General features: G+C 42.3%; 2 long non-coding RNA genes across 2 annotated transcripts; one reads left to right on the top strand and one right to left on the bottom strand.

The window, feature by feature from the left end:
• The first annotated feature begins 386 nt into the window (after window positions 1-386).
• LOC134464543 (uncharacterized) lies at window positions 387-2706 on the top strand. The gene is made up of 3 exons (XR_010037931.1): window positions 387-756; window positions 1113-1239; window positions 1968-2706. It is a non-coding gene; the product is annotated as an uncharacterized LOC134464543 (long non-coding RNA).
• A 157-nt stretch (window positions 2707-2863) lies between these two features.
• On the bottom strand, window positions 2864-4173 carry LOC134464544 (uncharacterized). The gene is made up of 3 exons (XR_010037932.1): window positions 3972-4173; window positions 3287-3334; window positions 2864-3184 (listed from the first exon to the last, which is right to left on the bottom strand). It is a non-coding gene; the product is annotated as an uncharacterized LOC134464544 (long non-coding RNA).
• Window positions 4174-7818: the final 3645 nt, after the last annotated feature.

Here is a 7818-nt window from a genome sequence, read left to right on the forward strand (position 1 = left end):
GGACATTTGCTTATAATCAGAGATGTTCTAGAACTATAAAGAAAGATATTTGATACAACTACCTCAGACCAAAGCGGCACCTGTTTAAACCTGGGCTTTCAAAGAGAAGTATGAAGGGCGGGACTTAGATTGTGCTCGTTCACGTTATTGGCTGTGCCGACAGCAACAAATGCTGCGATTGGTCAAACGTCATTGTCAGTTGTGGAATCTCTCTGAAACTGTAAGTTTTCTGCGGTAGAGCGCTACTTAATGATACAGTAAGTTGGTGCTACAGTTTTCTTACCTGATTCCTACCATCTGATATGCTTTCGCATATACATCTGGGACCTGCCCCCAACCGACGCCCTTCCAAATGAACCATTTTTTTCAAAACTCTTGCATGTGATTGGATAAAGAATCTGTCCGTCATTTTGACTGACACGCCATTTCAGCCACTCCCGTTGACTCAATCCGTGACGTAGTTCACAGCGACACCACGCAGGAGGCAAGACTTTTCATCACAACAAACATGGCGGCGGCTGGAAGTAAACGGAGTAAACTTTCTATAAACGAACATTGCCCTATGTGCAGGGGATATCTAAGGACAAATGGTAATATCTGCAACCGCCCATGGATATTTGAAGAACTTCCCTACGGGAAAGGGTAAACCAGCGCCCAGCTGAACTTGATCGAAACTTGTGAAACTTCTCCGAAAAATCCTGTCGCATGCCTGAAATGCCTGCTGTAATTTAACCCAGCGTTCTCAAGGTACGTACGGTAAGTCAACATCTTGAATCTTGATGCAATAGTTGCTCTGAAGTCGTGCGCAAGCACAATATGACAATTGTTCATCCATACATATGTCAATATTGTTATTGGATATGATTGGCGTCAGGGCATCTTCCTCTTAGCCTCTATGCTAATCTAAATGGTTTACTGTTTACATTGCTATCTGTAGGCACACATGCAATATGATTGTTTCACTTTTATTTGATTTATTGATTCTTTTATTTCTTTGATTTCTTCATAACCTCGCTGGGATTGTAACCTACGCACATGTCTGACAGAGATGTGTAAAAGTGTCTGCTTGCACTGTATTAAACTATCACCATCAACAAGTCCCCTTCTCACAGATGCAGAAATGCAAAGCAGGGCAAAACATGCTGCATTCAATGGGTACGAAGACGGTGTGAGGAACAACATAACAGCTCTCTTCCTGGTGGCAGCCATGGAGCACCTAGGGGCTTCATTAAGTGTCAGGTACCTCTGGAACAAAGATTTACATTACAACAAATGTATGACCCCAGTTAACCCTATCCAGACTGGGCTTTTTTGGCATTCCTGGGCCTGGGGGGGGGGCTCTTTTGACCCCCCCCCTCATAACTCATGAACGGAATACGGTATGACCACCAAACTTTGGGGAGATGATCTACATATGGACATCTATGAATGACATAATTTTTGTGTCATTATCTGGTATTATGACGTCATTATGACATCATCTGATTATAATGCCCAAAATCTCGCCATAATGTATTTTCCATCAAATTTAGGTAATGCACTTAAATTTTAATGATTATATGCTTCAGACCACTTTAATGCTCACAAAGCTGTCTGATGCTAATGGAAATAACAAAAAAAATATGAAAAAGGAACAATAATGAGACTTAGATCAGTGATTTTCGGTCAGACTACCTGTCAGAAAACCGTTGCCATGGCAACGGCAAAAATGATAAACACAATCTTTTGGTACTAAACTATAGCCAACTAAATTTTAGGAAAAGTCACCAAGTTTCGTAGTCATAGCTTAAGTCGTTAAGGAATTATACAACATCAAAGTTGGTGCGGGCACTTTTAGCCCCCCCCCAGTCTGGATAGGGTTAAAGCTGGTGCCATGACAGTCTGTACATATTGGCTTTGTAATAATTACATCTAAGCTAACCATACTGCACATTTTGCATTATCTATCTTTTTAAATGTGTCAACAGATATCCCTGACGGCTTCATACCTGACCACATAACCATGGGCTCTGAAGAGGGGGAAAAAAGGAACAGGCTACATCCGGTAGTGGCCCGGGTGGTCAACAAATGCGATTTTCCACATGCAGTCCAGGAGGGAGACGTATAACTATACTGTAGATTTGATATTTTTACAAGGCCTTTAGCCACAGTGTGCCCACAGCGCACTGCTCGTAATTCTGCAGGTAAATTTCACTCTTTCGCATCGCTTAGCCCACAGCACCTTAACAACTTGAAGTCATCAATCTGAAGTCATTTTTAGAACATAGTTGTCCCGGTCTCACTGAAACAAACAGCAGATTGGACCAGCATGTCTATTGGACTCCTGCAGAAAATCATGGTGAACAGACAGACAAATGCACACTGGAGCACATTATGTTGCTAGTCACACAGAGGATATTTTCAGAGAGGCTGAGTTGTTTTCACCCCCCCATCTAGTCATGACATTCTGATAAATCGCAAAAGCAGTAACCTGTGGCGCAGGATCAAAGCTAAATTGAAAGAGCGCCAAGACTAATATAAAATTGGTGGAGTAAATGCATGTACTGTAATGTATGTAAATAATTTGTGTATGTAAGTAGTGTATATAAAATAACCCAGTGCAACTTTTTTTTCCATAAGATTCTGTTGCCTTTCTGTGAATGCATATAAAAAAGGTTAAGGTATGTTGTGTCACTTGAAGTAAATTAAACTGTGCTCAACACTAAACAGTCTACAATACTTCTTCCTTCTTTACATTTTTTTAATCATTGCTGCTCAAAGAAAAAAAAACATGGCAACAGTTTTCAAATGTGTAATTTCATTTACAGTTCTTCTATGCAAAAACAGTCGTCCATACACATTTGTACAACAGCATGTACGAGGTTGCTGCAAAGCACTGCCAGCTACTACGCTGTGGTGTTTCACTGTCAAAATACTCATCCTTTTAATCAACATAACCTGGGATTCCCTGCACATGCAACACTTTGAAAACAGGAAGGTTGTTGGTTATGTACTATTATATGTTAGATCAAAGATATAGGGACTAATGCTCTTCTCATGTTTCTTCAATAAGCTGTGATCCAACCTAGTGCAAACTGTCCTGTTGGGTGGGCTCACTGTTGAATGACACTCTCTCCATATGTGGCAGCTCTCTGTGTCCCATCTTCTGTGACTGCAGATGCCATTTAAGCCATGACAGGCATGTCTGAAAGACATGGTGCATGATGTTAACAGGTATACTAGACAACTACACTTTTCCTCCTAATGACAATCGGTGCAGGCCTACTTATTTACAAGAGTGACTCACCTTCTTTGCTGTGACGTTCTCCCAACTGAGCAGGAAGGCCTTTCATTCCTGGTGGTCAGAGAAGAGCTCAGTTTATACAATACAGCAGATATTGAACATGGGCAAATTTGTAACGTGTTATGAGTCTGTGTAACATAAGCAGCTCACACAAAGAGGTCAACCCATTCTACTGGGTAGCTTGTTTAGCATAGTGAAACCCTTTGGATGTCAGTTTCACACACCACGAAATACAATGAAAGACGGCAGCAAACGATATCAACCATTTCACACGTTTGCCAAGTCATCTTTCAAGACCAGAATGTCAACTCACAGTCACAAACAAACGCAAAGCAAATGTCTGTACACTACAGTATGCATCGGGCACAGTTGGGGGAGGGGAGAACCAACACCATTGATTTTACAAGGACAATGTAATATTTACACGGACAATGTGTACAGCAGAGTTAACGGAGTTTTTTGAACATACATCACAGGGGGAATACATGACGAAACTAACAGAGACATAATACAATGTTATGACCAAGACTGTGACGATACATGTCCAAGTTAAGATTAGCCTACAAGTAAACTACGATAAACCTAGAAGGCCAGAATGTGAACTCACAACCAAACGCAATGCACATGCCTGTGCTTCATAAATGGAAAAAATGCATCAGGTTCATCAACAGTAGATGCTTAAACTTACCATTTGTAGGTGACGTGAACCTCATCGACAACGATGCCCAGTAGATTCTTCTGGTAGAGGTCTGAGGATAGCATGGTCAGTCATTTGTCCTTCAGCCACGACTCGGGGCTACCGAAGACCGGCTGGCCTGGCAACGTCCCTGAAGGATGTCTTCCTCCCAGTTCCATTGCCGTTAGACCCGTTAGATTTCCAGCCTCTCTGACTTGGTCCTCCATTAACGCAGCCAGGGGGAACACCACAATACAGATGGGATCCTGCACTTTCCCCATTGCTTTAGCACGTGAAATAGCACGTGAAATATAATCGGGTGGGATAGAACGTCTGGGAGTGATAGAACCATCTGGGGCTACACGTCCGGGAGTGAGCTCAGTTGGGAGTGTCCATCTCACAGCGGCTTTAGCGACCAGTGGAGCCAGCTCAAACTTTTGCCACATCCTCGCCGCCAACAAACGCCTTAAGCGCCGTCATTTGTTCGTATTTCAATGCCTGAACATTTGGAATACAAGACAATACCGTGGAGATAGCCGAATCCATTTCAGCGCACTGAGTACTAGTACTACAGCGCGCTGCCATGTTTGTTGTGAAGTGAAGACTACACCGCTGTCGCTAATGCTTGACATCACATCCGCCCATAACTCCGCCCATCCATTCAAAATCCCACCCGCGATTCATGATTGGCTGTACACATTTCCAAACTCCAGCGGTCTCACTGCTATTCAGATGGGGTAGTGAGGCATGGGAACGCCCCCGCGTGACGTAGCCGAACGCAGCCAGATGATGTGAATCAGGTTAACAGTTTTCTCCTCGCTTGACCCCCCCCCCCCCCTATTTTTTTTCTCCTCGGATCTACGCGATTCACAGAAATGACCCATTTTGATTTCAAAACGGCGAATTTCGCCGAAAGGTGAGGGATTTTCATGCCTGTAAATTGAGTGTCGGCAATCACCAATGAGCGTTTCTTTTAACCCTAACCCCTAACCCTAACCCTAGCTGAACACGTACATAAGTGTGTCTCATCTGTGCGACCTTCCAATCCAGAGTTATGGCCTCTCAAAGTGATCGGTAGGGATACCGATAAGGGATTTCAACCTTTCTCGCATCAACGTTCTACATCTAATTAGCTACGTTAAATAACAAACTTTAGAACCGTACATGCTAGACGCTTGCCGTTTGTTGCGTTGGTGTCGTAGCAACATTCTGCAGGTGGTTAGCCATAGCTAGTTACATAGTTTGTGCTAGTTATTAAAAAAAAAAAAAAACGTATGTACTTAACCCTAAACTGAACTCTTAACTTAACCATCACTGTCAGGCGGAACACGAATTCAGCAACGAATTCAAGACAACCGCCTGCTCGATTGGATCTCCACAAATATGGGCATTTTTGATGAAGAAGAAGAATATATCGTACCTTCTGTCAATTACTGTCAGCCTGAGGATGAATCCATCGATGAGGATGATGTTCCGCTGCTTGACTTGATCTCAAAAAGGGTGAGGAACAATGAAGAACCATAGTTAGCCATAGCTAGTGAGATAGTTTGTCCTAGTTTTTTTTTTAAACTTGTGTACCCAACCCAAAACCAAACTCTAAATCTAACCCATCTTTCACAGGCACAAGAAGATGCAACATTTGTTGCCACTGCGGAGAAAAATGATTGTCAACTCTGCGATATAAAGTGACGTCACTTCCCCCGATTTCATGGGACCTCAACGGCGTTTTTAGCCGAAAATCGCAGCATGTAATCTAATGGTGGTATTAAAATATTTCGATCCCCTTCGAGTTGTGCCACGAGCTCCATTTATGTTGTTTCTAATATTTTTGTTTAATTTTTCGTATGAACCCCCAAACTTTTTAGAAAGCTGTGTTTCTTCACATTTTTCATGCAGACGGCCTCAGGACAAAACATTGATACTTCTGCATGGATAATCTTTATCTAGCCTCTTAAACAGCATATTTGTAGCCCAGCGCATATAATAACTGAGATCAGAAGATATTTACTCGCTACCATGTTGTTAGATGTATCTGTACCATGTTTCACTTTATGCACTATTTCTCTTTTTTCATATTCTTCATCTCCAACACCATATAGTTTTGATGCTATCAGTTCTAAAATGGTTGATCTTGGGATCTTGACTTCAGCGTATAAGTCCCATTAGCCTTCATTTAGTACTGAACGGAGCATTTGGGTATCCAAGACTGCAGCCCCCCCCACCTTTACATTGACTCCAATAGAGCACTCAAGCAATCTATTATAAAATGGCATTAAACTTTTGTTTGAGAAGACATGGAACTCACCATGTGGTCAGTGGTAGACAGCGATAAATTGACCCGAAAATTGCAGCGAAATATGCCTTCTAACTGTTGTTTAGCATTTGGCGGACCTATTTTTCCCCAGATGCCGTTGAATAGCAGTAGACATCCAGCCAGTAGGTAGCGATAGTGTGTTGTTTATGTAGACATCAAGGAGCGAGGTAGAACGGCTATCTTTGAGCGGGACTGGCTACAAAAACTACGGCTTGCATACAAACCATAGATGGTAACGTAAACAAACGCACCCCCATTTCCGGTCGCGCGGAGCAATACTAGTCAAACCAATACAATCAATGAAGACTGACAATAATGAATATATCTTCTCTGGAAGCGTATTTCGCTGTGATTTTCGAGCCAACGTATCGCTGCCCACCTCTGACCACTCGGTGAGTTTCATGTCTCTGCAAACGAAAGTTTAATGCCATTTTATGATCGATTGCTTGAGTGCTTCATTGGAGTAAAGTAATGTAAAAGTAAAGTAAAAGTTCAATGTAAAGGTGGGGGGGCTGCAGTCTTGAATACCCAAATGCTCCGTTCAGCACCAAATGTCAAAATTGTGATGAGAACATCTCTACTTCACCCCAGAAGTCACACAAACAGGGCTTAATGTCTAAAATAGCGAACTACCACTTTAAAGGTGAAGAATTTGGACATGGTGCCTAAAGTCAAACATGGGAGGGATACAGCTCTTATGTGGAGCTGCATGCATGCTGCTGGTGTGTGAGGGCTTTTATCATTGATTACATCATGAAGTTAAAAATGTATTGCTCTACGAATAGCGAATATGTCACCATCTCTCATTGAACTCCATTGATTTTCATTGTGTTGCTTTCCATGATTACAATGACCCTAAACATCCACCTAAGGCCAAAGTTGATTTTCTGGAGAGGTGTGAGTGAATCAGTGATTAAGTATGACACCCGTCTGCGTATTTGAAATGTTTTGAAGTGACTTATCTGCTCATTTTCACATTATGTTCGATAGGCGACAAAACTTGTGTCTTGTCAAAATCTGCCCTGTCTGTGTTCATTAAAGGGTCAATCCTTCTTTGGTGCATGAAATTTATTTTTGTACATTCATTTTCATTCGAGAGGGTTGTACCTTTCATATGAGTGACTTCTGAAGCCAAGTGATTAATTGAAAGTCAGGTTATTAGCTGTTATTCCAAACAGATGGATAGGCGACAACTCTTTTGGAGGCGAGTGTACGAGTCGACAGTAAAATGCGAGCCAAACGCTTCCACTGTGCGACGCGAAAGGCATGTTTCCCCGGTTTGCAGAGGAGGGACGATGCGCACCTGAGGTAGAGATGCGCTCAACAGCGAATCGCAAGGCCCTATTCATTTGTGCATGTGAAGTGTCAAATTGGGTCATCGTAACACTGCTTCAACTGTGCGATTTACGCACGAGTCACGACCAGGAGTTCAAGCAGTTTTGATTTTCTTGCGACCCTGCGATTGCACAATCACTAATTTGGTAACACTGCCTGAATGGGTAGGCCAGATTTGGCTATATATATATATATATATATATATATATA

Source organism: Engraulis encrasicolus, chromosome 15, assembly GCF_034702125.1.
Source record: "Engraulis encrasicolus isolate BLACKSEA-1 chromosome 15, IST_EnEncr_1.0, whole genome shotgun sequence".
In the NCBI taxonomy this organism is placed as follows: domain Eukaryota; kingdom Metazoa; phylum Chordata; class Actinopteri; order Clupeiformes; family Engraulidae; genus Engraulis; species Engraulis encrasicolus.